Genomic DNA, 18,089 nt, shown 5'->3' on the forward strand with positions numbered 1-18,089 from the left:
CCATTAAATCATAAAACATGATCATGACAATACTAAACCATAGAGATTAACATACAAAAGTCGCTAAGAACGCCTGACACCCTCTACGCATGAGCTTCCTAGCCTTGACACAAGGTATAATGCGTGGTAAAGGAAAGTGCATGTCTAGTTCGAATAAGAACTCCTCCATCCCAGGCGGTCGGACTAGAACACCTCTCCAGTGAAAGTCAATCAAAACTCTGTTCCTTAATAGCTAGTCCATACCCAGAATGATGTCAAACTCGGGCATCGGCAGTACGATCAGATCCGCATAAACAAGATTGCCATGAAGCTCGAGGTCTATGTCTCGGATCACATTAGTAGCTGTCATCTCCTCTCAAGACGGCAATACTTCTGAATACGCCACATCTAGCCCAATGGTCTTGATCTGGAGGAAATTAGCAAAGATCTCCGAAATAAACGAGTGAGTAGCCCCTGAATCTATCAAGGTTTTCGTAGCTGAGCCAGCTATAAAAATTCTCCCTAAAAGGTTGGAATATCAAGCTGAACCCAATAATTACAACAACTAAACTTATAGACAGGCGAAGGTCAAAGTTCTCCTAAAGCTTTCAGATACCTGTCATGAGCATGGTCTCCGGGTTAGTCTCCACTGCATGGCGAGCAAAAACTCTGCCTTGGGTAGGCAGACTCCCCTGTGGGCACTCTTTCAGTAAGTGGTCCGGACTACCACACTTGTAGCACTTCCCGGAACCATATCTACAAACTCCAGCATGGCGGCGTGAGCACTTGGCACAGACTGGATACTCCTGGGCCCTCGGGACTACACGTTTCTGCTGTTGCTGCTGCGATCCTCTGTTCCTGGGTGGACCGTGGAATGGCCTCTTGTTTTGATGCTGCTGCTGAGGAGGGCGGTGCGGCATCTGGACTGGTCGCTTGCCCTGGCGGTTTCTCTCTATATCATGCTGATGCTCTGCAGCTAGAGCTCTGGAGACGGCAACATCATAGGTAGTAGGGCCAGCCACCCTAACATCACGGCGCAAGATCGGCCGCAGACCATCCAAAAAGTGTCTCAGCTTGGCTCCAGCATCATTAGCAATCAGGGGCACGAAATGGCAACCCCTCTCAAACTTACGGATAAACTCCGTAACAGTCATATCTCCCTACCTCATGGTCATGAACTCCCTGGACAACCTGGAACGCACCTCGTCAGTAAAATATTTAGAGTAGAATACCTCTGTGAAGTGCGTCCAGCTCAGAGTAGCCAAGTTCAAGGCTACGGATGCTCCTTCCCACCATAAGCGGGCGTCTCCTCCAAATAGATAGGTTGCACAGTGAACCCTATCTTCATCTCCCAGCTGCATGAACTCGAAGATTGTTAGAGTAGGTGCACGTCGAGCCAAGTGTTGGCCGAGTGTTCACAATGAAACTCTATGTATAAACAGTCTTTATTTTAATAATATTTGAAATTATTGTTTTGGCACATCTTTATCTGTATACCCATGCTAGTTGCATAGATAAAGCCCTTGAATATACAAATAGTAGAAAGAATATGAGATGCTCATATGATGAGTATCATGAAACTCATATTTGGAATACTGTATATTCTAAACGGTTCCTAGTCGATTCAGCCGCCGCTAAGAAGGATATAGGCCGCTCGAGCTTGAGACTAGTATCTGCGATGTGAGTACCATGTTTCATTGGTAGGGGACATTGTGATGTCCGAGCATGCAGATAGGTGCTCCTGGTAGAGTGCACTGAACAACCCTCCATTAAAGGACTTTCCAAGTGGTTCTCACTTATCGAGTGGAAAAGTCCTAGTTTATGGTTGTACACCATTAGTCCTTATGACCCGGGACAACATTGAGACTCTATGTGCTAGAATTACACTTTGACTTGTTTACCGACTCTCATGGGGTCATCAGGTGGCAAGGTTGGGTGTTCTGTCGAAACATATAGGAGTCGATGCATTGTAGTCGGGGATTCACCGCTTACCTACGGGTATGGATATCCTATGTGTTTTTCATGTATATGTAGTTTGAAATCTCTGATCAGAGTATGGTGGTAATTATGAAAGGGGTTTCATAGATTACACCATCGATGCAACTACGACATGACACATAGTATCGATTCATTGACAACTCTCGATAAACCAATGGTTGTCGAATCGGTCGGGATATATGAGATGAAGGGACCGTACTGTACGCTAACCATAATTGAATGGTTCTTGCAGGCACTATCATTTGATACCTAGGGAATCATGTAAGCGATGCTGCTAGACGTTTAACATGATTGGTTGGGTACTATCAGACTTGAGTTCTGACGTTCTTATTATCAAGGAGTTGATAAGTAAGAATGGAGCAATTGGGGTATGCTCGAATAAGGACATGTTTAGTCCGAATCACATGGAGATGTGAACCCGCGGCTAGTTGTATCAATGAACCATTGAGGGCCACACAAGTACTAGCTTTCTAGATCCCGATGAGAAGTAAAATAGTTCAATGTGTTGAACGGCTTATAAATGAGTTTATAAGCGTAAAGAAAATGGAAGTATGACTTCTATGAGAGAAATGTAAATTTTAATTTATGGAAGTGTTCCTAAATTAAAATTTGGCCAAGTAAATAATGTATTTGAAAATTGTGATTTTCATAAACATTATTATGGACTAAATTAAATTAATTCAAGTGTTGAATTAATTAAACACTAGTGGACCTAGTAGAGTCCAAATAATTAAATTAATTCAAGTGTTGGATTAATTAAATCATATTGAGTCTTGTAGAGCTCAATTAAAATAATTATTTAACTAGTGGGACTTGGGTAAATTCAAGTAATGTTTAATTAGTCTCAAATATGTTTGAGATAATTAAATTTAGTCCATGGTTTTTAATTTGATTAAAAACCATATAATATACATGCATGGGAGGTGAAAGGTTGGGAGACTACTTTTTGTGTTTTCAAGGCATGGCATGCAACTTTTGTTTTTGCTTTTCTCACAACCAAGACAAGAAAATTAAGACACACTCCTTCCCTCCCACTCTCCACCTTGGCCGAAATTTTCAATTTTTCTCTCCAAGTTTTTCTCTCATTTTTCTTCTTCAAGTGTTGAGGAAGAAATATTCTTCTCATTGAAAAATCTTCTTGTTTTTCTAGTGCAAAACAAGAAGGGATTTACCTAGCAAGTGGTGGGCCTAATTTTGAAGGTTGGAAGCTTGTAGATTAGTCATCCTTTGAAGAGCTAAGGTGTTTACACCTTAGTTGGAGCCATACATCAATCCTTGTGATTGATAGGTACATTTCTTAACACACTATGAATGTCATTTTATGTTTATTGTATTTGCTACACAAGAATGTTGGTGGCCGAAAATTTTATGCTAAAATCAAAATTTTTGTGCTTCCGTTGCGCTTCCGGTCACCGTAACCGATCCCCTTTCAAGTGGTATCCGAGCTATGGTTACGATTTTGTGTAGCATTTGCAAGATATTATATTGAGATTGATTTCTAACCGCATGAGTGTAATTTTTGCAACCAAAACCGAGGCATTTTGTGGGGTGTTTCGGGCAGCATGTTGCTGCCCGTTTCGGGCAGCTCGGGCTGCCCATAGTGCTGCCCGTTTCGGGAAGCAAGGGCAGCCCGAGGGGCTGCCCGAACAGCCCCTTTATATTTAAAAAAAAAAAAAAAAATTTTTGGCATGTTGGCCGGAATCCGGCGACGGAGCTCCGGCGACGGCGATGACGACTAGGGTTTTCAAAATGTGTTTTGAAATATCAAAGTGTCACGGGCCTTGAGTTGTTGGACCATTGGATGGCTAACACATTTGTGAAATTTTAAATGGGCCAAAATGTTTTTGGTGAAAAATGAATTTTTGGGCCCTTAAGTTTAAATTTACAAAAGTTGCAAATATTTTCTCATGAAATAAATAATTTAAGTTGGACTTTAATTATTTATAGTAAATGGTGATTTACAAGAAATTCGGTTATAAATAAATTAATTTGAAAGTAGACAAAGGTGTTTGTATACTTTGTTAATTTAGTTTATAATCGTGGCGGTTAGTGATTGGATCAAGATATATAATATTGGATCAATTAATTATTGTGATAATTAATTGATGGTGTATGATATGTGATATTATGCATGAAGGATGATCAAAAGCCCAAGCCCAATTTGCTAGGTGTATGCTAGGATATTTTGTGTTGAATGATTGTAATAATTATCAAATTTATAAAGTGGGCTTGGTTTATGGCCCGTTCCCACCCCATGAGATGTATCCCTATTTGCCATGGATATTTATTTGTAAATATTAGTATAGTGGAAGATCAAGATTGGAAGATGGTGGCCTTGATGATTATGAAGATCGAAGACATGTAAATATTGGAAGCTAATGTAATAGTTGCATTTGCATCCCATGCATTTCCCTAGGATTGGACCTAGGCCCGTGTTTAGCTCACACGGGCCATTAGTTTTGGGGCGATTGATCATCCTTATTTTGTTTACTGTTTATAATATATGCATGATATGTTATAAATAATGAGTATGTGCGTTATTATTATGATAATAACAAAGTTGCATGAATCCGGCAAACATACGATCAAACATGGCGAGCTTTTAAATAAAATTAATGATGAGACCTTTCAAAATTAAAAACCCTCATTTTGAATAAGATTCAAAATTAATATCAAGCCCGAAAAGGGGAATTATAAATTTGTTTATAATTTCCATGTCTTCCATCGACAATGGGTGCATGATGAACGCTACCCGTGCTCGGGGCTCGGCTCATATTATTGGGGGGGCCTTGGGTGCCGGAAAGCTGTGACATCCATTGACATGGTGATGTGAACTACGTGGAACTCCCATGATTTCGGCTCATATTATTGAGGGAACTCATGGCGACCGTCCATTAAGGTTCAATATCGATGGGTTAGGCTTGACACGTGAAGATGAACGACGTCATATTATTGGGTCCTAATCAAACGTGAGACAAAAGTTTACGTAGAGGGTTGCATGGAGATGCAATTGGAAACTACCTTTTAGGAATTGTGATTGGCTGATATTATTCGGGATCATAATTCGCTAGTTGGACCTTACGTACCTACTGAGGAAAGGAGTTTCCCGTTTTCACTAGAGGGTAGTGAAAGATGTCAAAACAGTGGGAGCGAATATTTATAAAGTAAAAGTCCATACTTTATATCTTACTAAATATTTTGAAATAGTCATCAACATTTATCTGTTTTCACTTTTCAGTACAAATTGACAATGTCTTCGATTCGCAATCCGATATCTGCAATACTCGACAAACACATGTTAACCGGACCTAATTACCTCACTTGGCTAAGAAACCTAAAAATCGTCTTGAATTCGGAAAGGATAGCATATACACTTACTGAGTCGCCCCCTGTTGAGGCTCCGACTGACTGCACTCCTGAGGAATTGCAGACTTACAAGGAATGGTGTGACCATGACTTGAAAGCCAGGTGTTATATGCTGACTTCTATGAATGATGAGCTACAGAGGCGTTTTGAGGATGCAAAGAGTGCTGCTGACATTCATTTGCATCTCAAGGAGCTCTTTGGAGAGCAAACACGGCCTCTTCGGCATGCTACCGTCAAGGAGCTAATCACTTTACGCATGCGAGATGGGGCCTCGGTCCATGAGCATGGCCTAAAAGTGATTGGGCTCGTGGACAAGCTCGTTGGCATGGATTTGATGTTGCCTTTGGAGTTGACCACTGACGTGTTACTCTTGTCACTGCCTAGCTCGTTTGATCCTTTTGTGGTGAATTTCAATATGAACAAGATGGAGCCGACCCTTGAGGAGTTGGTGAACATGCTTGTGACCTTTGAGTCCACCATCAAGAATGAGAAGCTGGTTCTTTATGTGGGTTCTTCATCTGGTACGAAGATTGATCCACATGGGAAGGGAAAGAAGCGTTCTTTCCAACGTCCCAAGAAGAACGTGCCCTTGATGAGGCAATCTCCGAATCCCGTTGTGGCAGCCACACCAGTTAAGGCTGACAAGACTGCTGATGAATGTCATCACTGCAAGAAGCCTGGACATTGGAGGCGTAACTGCTGGGAATATCTTGCCCAGAAGGGTTCTGGAAATGGTATGTTCTTTATCGAAGTAAACATTTCAATTAACTCTACTTCTTGGGTATTAGATACCGGCTGTGGCTCACATCTCTGTAATGAGTTGCAGGTGATGGGAAGAAGTAGGAGGCTCAAGGAAGGTGAGACCTTCTTGAGAATGGGCAATGGAGCAAGAGTTGCTGCCAAGACCTTAAGAGATGTTTACTTATTGTTGAACAATGATTTTAAGTTATTTTTAAGAGATGTTTTGTTTGTACCTGATTTGGTAAGAAAACATTGTTTCCATTTCTATGTTGATAAAGATGGATATTCTTGTTTATTTGGCAAAGGTGTTTGCAATATTTACAAGAATGAATGTTTGATTGGTACTGGTGAACTTGAAGACGATCTCTATAACTTAAAATTGAAAGATATTCCACTAAATGTCCATTTAAAGGCAGACACCATATGAGATATGGATGAGTAAGTCTCCCAAATATTCTTGTCTTAGAATATGGGGGCCCTGCTTATGTGAAGCAGGTAGTGGGAGATAAAATTGGATTGTTGATCCATTTTATGTAACTTTGTGGGATATCCAAAGAATTAAGTTGGATATTGTTTCTATCATCCCCAAGAAACAAAGGTGTTTGTTTCTAAGAATGCAACCTTTTTGGAAAAGGAATTTCTATTGGATAGAAAAGGGGAGATGATAGAACTCGAAGAGGTTCGAGAGACACCCACAATTGTAGAACCCACACCCGAAGAGCCAAGAGAGGAGATACAAGCTCCTAGAAGATACGAGAGAGTCTCGAGACCACCTATGAGGTATGGTCTGCTTCTTGAAGAGGGCCATGATGAGCCTATTCATGGATGTGATCCAAGGACCTTCAAGGAAGCGTTATCTGATGCCGATTCATCCAAGTGGCTTGAAGCAATGGAATCTGAGATGAATTCCATGCATTCGAACCAAGTGTGGGATCTTATGGATCCACCTGAGGGAACGGTTCCCATAGGGACTTGGGGCGGATGGGAAGGTATTGACCTTCAAGGAGCGATTGGTGGCAAAAGGATATACTCAAAGACAAGGAGTTGACTTTGAGGAAACCTTTTCTCCAATTGCAATGTTCAAGTCTATAAGGATATTGCTAGCCATGGCTGCATGGTATGACCATGAGATATGGCAGATGGATGTCAAGACAGTCTTTCTTAATAGGGATTTTAAGAAAGTGATTTACATGTCTCAACCTGAAAGATTTACATCTATCGGAAGTGAGCATATGGTATGCAAACTTCAGAGATCTATTTATGGTCTAAAGCAGGCATCTAGGAGTTGGAACCTCATATTCGATAATACAATCAAAGAGTTTGGTTTTACTAAGAATCCTGAGGAACCCTGTGTGTATAAGAAGGTCAGTGGGAGTGTGGTGACATTCCTTGTGCTTTATGTTGATGACATTCTACTCATTGGGAATGATGTAGGAATGTTGCAATCAACTAAGATATGGTTAGCGAGTAAGTTCTCGATGCAGGACTTGGGTGAAGCATCTTTTGTATTGGGAATACAGATCTATAGAGATAGTTCAAGAAGATTGCTTGGTATCACCCAGTCCACATACATGATACCATCGTGAAGCGGTTCTCGATGGATGAGTCCTAGAGAGGACATCTACCAATGTGTCATGGCGTGTCCCTATCCATGTCTATGTCTCCCAAGACTGATGCAGAGATAGCGGCGATGACGAGCATTCCTTATGCATCTGCGATTGGTAGCATCATGTATGGGATGATATCTACACGTCCTGACGTGGTTTTAGCACTAAGTGTAGTGTATAGATATCAATCGAACCCTGGTCTTCCACACTTGAAAACTGTGAAAGACATCCTCAAGTAATTGAGAAGGACCAGTAAGTTGCTATTGGTCTATGGGGTGGAGAACTGAAATTGGAAGGCTATACCGACTCTAGCTTCCAAAGCGATATCGATGACTCAAAGTCAACCTCTAGGTTCGTATTCATGCTCATTGGTGCTGCTGTCTCTTGGAAGAGTTCCAAGCGAGACAGTACTGCGGATTCCACCACTGAGGCCGAATACATTGTTGCATCGGATGCAGCAAAGGAGGCTGTTTGGATAAGGAATTTCGTCCAAGCGTTGGACGTCATTCCTAATGGAGTTGCTCCTATCCCGGTGTTTTGTGAAACACGGGAGCCATAGCTCAGGCAAAGGAGCCAAGGTCTCATCAGAAATCCAAACAAGTATTGAGAAAGTACCACATCCTCGGAGAGATTGTGGAAAGAGAAGTGTCTATCGACTAAGTCGGCTCCGCAGATAATGTTGCTGATCCACTAGCTAAGCCTTTACCTGAACCATTATTCGAGATGCATCGCGAATCAATTGGTTTGAAGTATATGGGTAGTTGGCTCTAGTGCAAGTGGGAGATTGTTAGAGTAGGTGCACGTCGAGCCAAGTGTTGGCCGAGTGTTCACAATGAAACTCTATGTATAAGCAATCTTTATTTTAATAATATTTGAAATTATTGTTTTGGCACATCTTTATCTGTATACCCATGCTAGTTGCATAGATAAAGCCCTTGAATATACAAATAGTAGAAAGAATATGAGATGCTCATATGATGAGTATCATGAAACTCATATTTGGAATACTGTATATTCTAAACGGTTCCTAGTCGATTCAGCCGCCGCTAAGAAGGATATAGGCCGCTCGAGCTTGAGACTAGTATCTGCGATGTGAGTACCATGTTTCATTGGTAGGGGACATTGTGATGTCCGAGCATGCAGATAGGTGCTCCTGGTAGAGTGCACTGAACAACCCTCCATTAAAGGACTTTCCAAGTGGTTCTCACTTATCGAGTGGAAAAGTCCTAGTTTATGGTTGTACACCATTAGTCCTTATGACCCGGGACAACATTGAGACTCTATGTGCTAGAATTACACTTTGACTTGTTTACCGACTCTCATGGGGTCATCAGGTGGCAAGGTTGGGTGTTCTGTCGAAACATATAGGAGTCGATGCATTGTAGTCGGGGATTCACCGCTTACCTACGGGTATGGATATCCTATGTGTTTTTCATGTATATGTAGTTTGAAATCTCTGATCAGAGTATGGTGGTAATTATGAAAGGGGTTTCATAGATTACACCATCGATGCAACTACGACATGACACATAGTATCGATTCATTGACAACTCTCGATAAACCAATGGTTGTCGAATCGGTCGGGATATATGAGATGAAGGGACCGTACTGTACGCTAACCATAATTGAATGGTTCTTGCAGGCACTATCATTTGATACCTAGGGAATCATGTAAGCGATGCTGCTAGACGTTTAACATGATTGGTTGGGTACTATCAGACTTGAGTTCTGACGTTCTTATTATCAAGGAGTTGATAAGTAAGAATGGAGCAATTGGGGTATGCTCGAATAAGGACATGTTTAGTCCGAATCACATGGAGATGTGAACCCGCGGCTAGTTGTATCAATGAACCATTGAGGGCCACACAAGTACTAGCTTTCTAGATCCCGATGAGAAGTAAAATAGTTCAATGTGTTGAACGGCTTATAAATGAGTTTATAAGCGTAAAGAAAATGGAAGTATGACTTCTATGAGAGAAATGTAAATTTTAATTTATGGAAGTGTTCCTAAATTAAAATTTGGCCAAGTGAATAATGTATTTGAAAATTGTGATTTTCATAAACATTATTATGGACTAAATTAAATTAATTCAAGTGTTGAATTAATTAAACACTAGTGGACCTAGTAGAGTCCAAATAATTAAATTAATTCAAGTGTTGGATTAATTAAATCATATTGAGTCTTGTAGAGCTCAATTAAAATAATTATTTAACTAGTGGGACTTGGGTAAATTCAAGTAATGTTTAATTAGTCTCAAATATGTTTGAGATAATTAAATTTAGTCCATGGTTTTTAATTTGATTAAAAACCATATAATATACATGCATGGGAGGTGAAAGGTTGGGAGACTACTTTTTGTGTTTTCAAGGCATGGCATGCAACTTTTGCTTTCAACTTTTTGCATGTCCAAGACAAGTCTCCCTTCCCCCCATGAGATACATCTTGGCCGAAATTCCTTGACATTTTCTCTCCAAGTTTTTCTCTCATTTTTCTTCTTCAAGTGTTGAGGGAGAAATATTCTTCTCATTGAAAAATCTTCTTGTTTTTCTAGTGCAAAACAAGAAGGGATTTACCTAGCAAGTGGTGGGCATAATTTTGAAGGAGGAGGAAGCTTGTAGATCTTCATCCATTCAAGAGCCAAGTTGTTTACAACTTGGTTGGTGCCATTCATCAACCTCAAGAGGTTGATAGGTATAATTTTTCTAAACACACTATGTATGACATTTTGTTGTTTTGTATTTGCTACACCAAGATATGGAGGTGGCCGAATTTTTACATGAAAATTTGATTTTTAAACTTCCGTTGCGCTTCCGGTCACCGTAACCGATCCCCTTTCAAAGATAACCTCAAGGGACTTAATCCAGCCCTCGGCAATCATGGGATCTGACGTCCCTGATAACTTCTTCGGTCTCATCTTCTTGAACCGCTCATAGGTAGCCTCAGGCCCCGTCGGCTTGGTTGCCACAGCATTATTTCCCGCAAATTGTGCGAAGAATCTAGTCATCCCAGCTAGCATCTGGGCATTCATGTCCGGTGGAGGGGGTGGTGGTAAATCTCTCTCCTGCCTACGATCTTCACCGTCTTCCTGGCGAGGCTCATCATCTCTCGCGCGCTTAAAAATGCGTCTAGGAGGCATACGGTTCCATATATACAATCCATAGGAAACCAACATGCATAATTCCATTATTTCTTTAAATTTAAATAAATATTGCATAATCATAATCTTGACAATAAACATTTCATGTAAACATGCTGATAAAATATGTTAGGCTTTAAACGAAATGCGTAATCGTAAAACTTACAGACCGAAGACGTGACTTCATGAGCTTCTCGAGATCAGTAGTAGTACAACCCTTTACAAGAACATAGGCTCTGATACCAGCTGTCGAGGCTCGTATTTCGTATTTTAAAATTTGCGGAATTATTTGAAATTTTTTTTAAAAGTAAATAATTTGCCTGATTCGTAAAATAAACTGATAAAAAGATTTAATGTTCAAAATTGCAGCGGAAGTAAATATTTGTTTCAAAACCACAACTTAAAATAATTGATCGTGATAAAAATGAGTTTGCATTTATCATGTAAATATTTGTTTCAAAACCACAACTTAAAATAATTCATCGTGATAAAAATGAGTTTGCATAATAATGATAAATAAACTCCAGCATGAGGTCCTCGGGTTCCTACTACTGCCAACCCAAGCTAGCTCACTGGTCCCAGCCCTCGGTCTCGACCTCATCAGTACCTACATCAATCAAGTCTAGTGAGTCTGAAGACTCAGCATGCATATATCGTGAATAACAAGTACATATATCATAAAATCGCATGCAACGTAAAAATATCATATCGTAAAGCGTAACGTAAAAATCGTGTCATGAGTGATTATAAATACGTGCATAACTGAAAATCGTACGTAAAATGTTTACTCGATAGAGCCCTGTAATAACATAGCATATCATAATTCTTTTGTAGAGATAATGTTCTACGCAAGTGGCCCATAACGTAACATGAATCGTCTGATCAGACTAAACCACAGTATACTGGGAGGGAGAGATCATCACAGCCCTTGGACTGGATATCCGTACCCATACATAAACATAAACCGGTCGTAAGTCACCGGATGAAGCAATAATCCCATAAGCTGAATCCCATAAGCATGAGCTGGGCCACAAGACATATCGCATATATCTAAAAAATAAACATTTTATATTTTTATGCACGTAATATAATTAAAATCCTGTTTTATTTTACCACTTGAGTTGGATCGTTCTCAGGCTCTCTGCGACCTAATTCTAACATGAGGAACATGCAAATAAACTTAACTTGATCAACCCTTCAAAAATCGAATAAAAAACGAAACAACTAAGCCCAACAAACTTAGTATTCAACAATGGCTTCTTACCAACCCGAACCAACATCGAACCATCATTTAGCCATGATTAAAATACTCTTAAAATACTGGAAAACATAACCATGGGGCTGTAATACATGAAAATAGTGAATGGAGGCCAAAAATCGTGAAACGCTCTTTCGAGAGTCACTTTGGCACATTGCACCGTAAATTCTCGTACGACCTATAAACTTAACCAAATCACAAACGGCCAAAAACTTGACCTTTCTAACTCAATAAGGTACTGTCCAGTCCAAGGCCATAGGCTAAAAGCCAACCAAGAACTCGAAACAAGCCTATGAGCCGAATCCAAATCTGCTGTCCAGAAAGTGCAGCAGCAGCTGTTGTGCTTCCGTGCTTAGTTCGTGAAACCAGGGCCATTGGGGCTTGAACCACCGACCAGGGTCTCTTACCAACATCCTAAGGAGTGGCTTGAACCGTGGCTAAGGCATTAGGCCAACCGCAATCCACCCAAACACCTAGGACAACACAAAGCTCAAACCGAGAACACAAAGAAAAATTCTGTACTATGCGATTGTTTGGATCGCTTGCTGTCATGTGTCGTTCCAGTGGTCATATGATTGACCATGGCTCAATCTAGACATCATGATGTATTATGTGAACCATGGCTAAGGTCATCTTGGTCATGTTCTAGACATGCTAAGGAGGGATTCTAACCATGGCTACAGGCCCTAGGGCAGCCAAGATCCGAACCCTCACCTTATACAATAAACCGTGCAATTTGAGACTCATAAATTTCAACAGGGAGAGTTGCTGTAAAAAAAATGGTTTTGCTAGGGCGAAAGGGCTCAACCAATGGACTAATCCTTTCCTAACACACCCTATAACATGACCATACGCAGCCTTGAACGCCTGGAACAAGCAAATCTCTGAAATCAAAAAAACAATACCAAACGTGAAGCATAAAGAGAAGCCAAAAATTATGTGCATGGTTTTCGAAAATTGTGTAACATAATTTCGGTTTTTGCTTCAAGATTCATGAACATAACATGGTTTAAAATACTTATATGACTTGATTGAAGAGCAAAAGATAATATAAACATGCCTGGAAATTTGTTTTTCGAAAGAAACAAATCAATATGACGAATACGGCGTGGCGGAGACGGAGTTCCCTTTTCTTGTTCTACTTTTCTCTCTTATTTTTCCTTGATGGCTCACAATTTTTCTACTGAATAAGCTCTAAAATTTCGAGAATGAGGAGAGGGAAATGGCTAGGAGGTGAATGAGGAAGTTGCAAAATAAATGGGAGATTTGAAAGGGAAGATACAACCTTTCTATCCTAGAGTTTGAGAGATAAGGAAGTTGCTATGATATCAAGGGATTTGACGGATATTTGAGGGTGAATGGCCGATTTCTTCTATCGGGATATTGCTTAATTAATAATTATTGAGGATTTAAAATGAGAGAATTAACTATTCCATGAAAGGATTAAGGAAAGATATCAAAAGAAAATGAGTTGTCAAACTTTTTATTTCCTACAAAGGTGATGGCCGAAAATCTTGATGAATAAATGGGATGAGAATATTGCTTATTTAATATTTTTTTTTTTGGTGATTAAAAGAAGGGATTATCATACCAAGAAAAGAATAAGGAAGTTAATCAAAATTGTGAGTTGTCAAATAAGTTTAAATCCTTAAGGTGTGGTGGCCGAATTCTAGCAATTAAATGGAGGTAGGTCATTGCTAAATCTTGTATTTTAAATCTTTAAACTCTTATCTACCCAATAAATATTTTAGTGAATTAAATAATTAATTTAGGCTAGTAATTATCTTGCATGCATGGCTAATAAATTACTAACTTTTTAAATTAAAATTTCTTAAATAAAATAGGTCTAGATTAACTTATCTCAATTGGTCACACATTTTAATTTAAGCTTTTAATTAATTATTGGACATAAAAGAATTTATTTACTATTTATCTCTAATTAATTAAATAAATTCTTAAACCTTCTTTTACATTAAAATAACTTATTCTTTATCTTAAATTAAGTCTAGGAATATTTTCTTATTATTAAAATTTTATCTCAATACTCCAACTCCTGTCCGGCCTCGCTTATTTAACCGACAGGAATATAACTAAACTACTGCGTAAAATAAATAATAATAACTCAAACAATTTTAAAAGAATGAATTTAAATCCTCATGCATAAAAATCATTTTAGTTTACATAATATTAATTAAGCATGGCTTATACGTAGTCTGATTTAACGAGTTCTAAAACTCTCCCCCCTTAAAAGAAATTTCGTCCTCGAAATTAAAACTCACCGAATAACTCGGGATAACGACTCCTCATCTCTGGCTCAGACTCCAACGTAGCTTCCTCCTCCGAATGATTAAGCCATTTGACTTTCACTAGCTTAACCAGCTTGTTCCTAAGCTTTTTCTCCTGTCTGTCTAAGATCTGCACTGGTCTTTCTTCATAAGACAGGTTCGGAGTGAGCTGCAACAACTCAAAGTTCAAGACATGCGAAGGATTTGCCATATACTTCCTCAGCATAGAGAAGTGGAACAAATTGTGTACTCCGGCCAGATTCGGCGGAAGAGCCACACGATAAGCTAACGTCCCAACCCTGTCGAGGATTTCAAATGGTCCGATGAATCTCTGACTAAGCTTTGTTTTCTTCCCAAATCGCATGACACCTTTCATAGGTGATACCTTCACGAAAACATGGTCGCCGACGACAAACTCTAGATCTCTCCTCCTCTGATCCGCATAACTCTTCTGTCGACTCTGAGCAGTCCTCATCCTATCAAGGATCCTGACTAATACATCGGCAGTCTACTGAATAATCTCCGGACCCAATTCTGATATCTCCCCTACTTCATCCCAGTGAATAGGCGATCTGCACTTGCGACCATACAGTGTTTCATACGGACCCATACCTGTAGATGAATGAAAACTGTTGTTGTAGGTGAACTATACCAACGGCAACTTCAACTCCCAACTCCCTGATAAATAAATAACACAAGCGCGGAGAAGATCCTCCAAAATCTTGATAACTCTCTCTGACTGCCCATCTGTCTGAGGGTGGAAAGCTATGCTAAACAACAACTTCGTACCCATAATCGAATCCAAACTCTTCCAAAATGAGGAAGTGAATCTAGGATCTTGGTCAGACACGATAGAAACGGAAATACCATGAAGTCAGACTATCTCCCGGATATACAACTCTGCATACTGAATCATGGTGAAAGTCATCTTAATAGACAAGAAGGGCGGTGATTTAGTAAGACGATCAACAATCACCTAGATAGCATTTGATCCTCTGGCTGACTTCGGCAAACCGACTACGAAGTCCATGGTGACATTCTCCCACTTTCACTTGGGAATAGGAAGAGGCTTGAGCATACCTGCTGGTCTCTGATGCTCCGCTTTCACTAGCTGACAAGTCAGGCACTCGGATACAAAAGGTCTGATATCCTTCTTTATCCTGGGCCACCAATACAATAACTGCAGATCTTTGTACATCTTCGTACTCCCAGGGTGAATAGAGTACGATGACATGTAGGCCTCTGATAAAATATCTGTTTGAATAGAATCGCTGCTAGGAAACCACATTCTGCCTCGATATCTCACAATACCGTCGCTAACTGTATACAAGATACTGCCCTTGGCCTCATCTCTCTACTTCCACTTTGCCAACTGCTTATCTATTGACTGACCACTGCGAATACGGTCTAGAAGAGAAGACTGAATCGTCAGAGTAGATAGACGGGGAACTCTACCTCGAGGATATCTGTCCAGATCAAACCACTACATCTCACACTGAAGAGGTCTCGAAATCGTCAAATGAGCCATCACTGCGACTTTCCTGCTCAATGCATCCGCAACTACATTAGCTTTGCCTGGGTGGTAGCTAATGTCACAGTCATAGTCCTTCACTAGCTCAATAAACGTCTATGTCTCATATTCAGCTCTTTCTGTGTAAAGAAGTACTTGAGGCTCTTATGGTCGGTAAAGATCTGGCACTTCTCTCCGTACAAATAATGCCTCCAAATATTCAAGGCAAAAACTACGGCTACCAACTCTAGATCGTGGGTAGGATAGTTCTTCTCATTGGTTTTCAACTGTCGAGAAGCATACACTATCACCTTCCCATGCTGCATCAACACTGTGCTAAACCGAGCTTCGAAGCATCGATATACAAAACAAACTCGCCGGCCCTGACGGCATGACCAAAACTGGTGCTGAGATAAGAGCTTGCTTCAATGTATCGAAGTTCTTCTGACACTCGTCGCTCCACACAAATTTAACATTCTTATTTGTCAACGACGTGAGTGGAATTGCGATAGAGGAGAATCCTTGAATAAACTTCCGGTAATATCTTGCTAGTCCAAGGAAACTACGGATCTCTGAAGCATTTTGTGGCACACCTCAATCTCTGACTGCTGCTACTTTCGCTTGGTCTACTTCAATACCGCTGCTAGAAACGATGTGCCTAAGAACGCCACCTTCTCTAACTAGAATTCGCATTTACTGAACTTCGCGAATAACTTATGCTTCTGTAGGGTCTGCAAAACTGCGGTCAAATGTTTGTTGTGCTCCTCGTGATTCTTTGATTAGACGAGAATGTCGTCTATGAATATTATCACGAACTGGTCAAGATACGGTTGAAATACGCGATTCATGAGATCCATGAAGATCGCTGGCGCATTCGTCAAACCGAACGGCATCACAAGGAACTCGAAGTGGCCGTAATGAGTCCTGAAAGCAGTCTTGAGACATCGTCTTCTTTCACCCTCAACTGGTGATAACCGGAACGCAGATCGATCTTTGAGAATACTGAAGCTCCCTGTAACTGATCAAATAAATCTTCAATCCGCGGAAGTGGGTACTTGTTCTTCACTGTAACCCTGTTCAACTCCCGGTAATCAATATAGAGCCTCATCGAACCATTCTTCTTGTTATTGATTGCCCTACAATCTACACACATACGCCATGATCCATCCTTCTTAGGTACTAGCAAAACAGGTACAGCACAAGGAGACATGGACTCACGCACAAAACCCCTATCTAACAGCTCACTTACCTGCCGTTGAAGCTCCTTGGTCTCCTCCGGGTTGCTCCTATAAGTTGGACGATTTGGCAATGCACTCCCAGGCACGAAATCGATTTGGTGCTCGATTTCCCTCAATGGTGGTAAGCCTTGAGATAACTCTTCCGGAAATACATATTCAAATTCCTGCAAAAGTGAAACAACGATGCTCGGAAGGGTCCCGGCTATATCACTTGTGTTAAAGAGGATCTCTTCATAAAGAATCAACACAAGTGGTTCATGTGTGTGCATCAATTGCTTCAACTCACTTTTTTGAGCCATAGATGATTTCTTTTTGGCCTCTTTCCTCTCATTTTCTTTCCTCTCATTTTTTTTTTGTATGGCCGTCTCACTCTTTTGATCACTCTTTTTTTCAGCCATTTCATTTTTATTCTCAAAAGCCATCTCACTTTTTAGTTCACTCTTTTTTCGGCCTCATCTCTCTTCTTTTTTTTTAAATGGTCCTCCAACACTGGCTTCGGGGACAAAGGAAGTAATACAATGGTTTCTTTCTTCAATACAAAGGAGTACCTATTCTTGAACCCATCATAAGTCACCCGCCTATCATATTGCCAAGGCCTATCTAACAAGATATGACATGCATGCATGGGTACCACGTCACACAAGATCTCATCCACATACTTCCCAATAGCAAAAGGCACTAGCACTTGCTTTGTAACCTTCACCTCCGCACAATCATTCAACCATTGAAGCCTATATGGTTGAGGATGTTTTAATGTACGTAAACCCAATTTTTCTACCATCTCAACACTTGCCACATTAGTAAAACTCTCCCCATCTATGATGAGATTGCAAACCTTTTGATTTACAAAACAACTAGTATGGAACAAGTTCACTCGTTGGTTAGTCTCCTCCTCCTCACTTGGGCACTCACGATTCGCCTAGTCACTAGTGCTTCACCTACAACCGCCTCATAACCCTCGTCAGGATCC

This window comes from Primulina huaijiensis, chromosome 3 (genome assembly GCF_012295235.1).
Source record: "Primulina huaijiensis isolate GDHJ02 chromosome 3, ASM1229523v2, whole genome shotgun sequence".
Taxonomy (NCBI): Eukaryota; Viridiplantae; Streptophyta; class Magnoliopsida; order Lamiales; family Gesneriaceae; genus Primulina; species Primulina huaijiensis.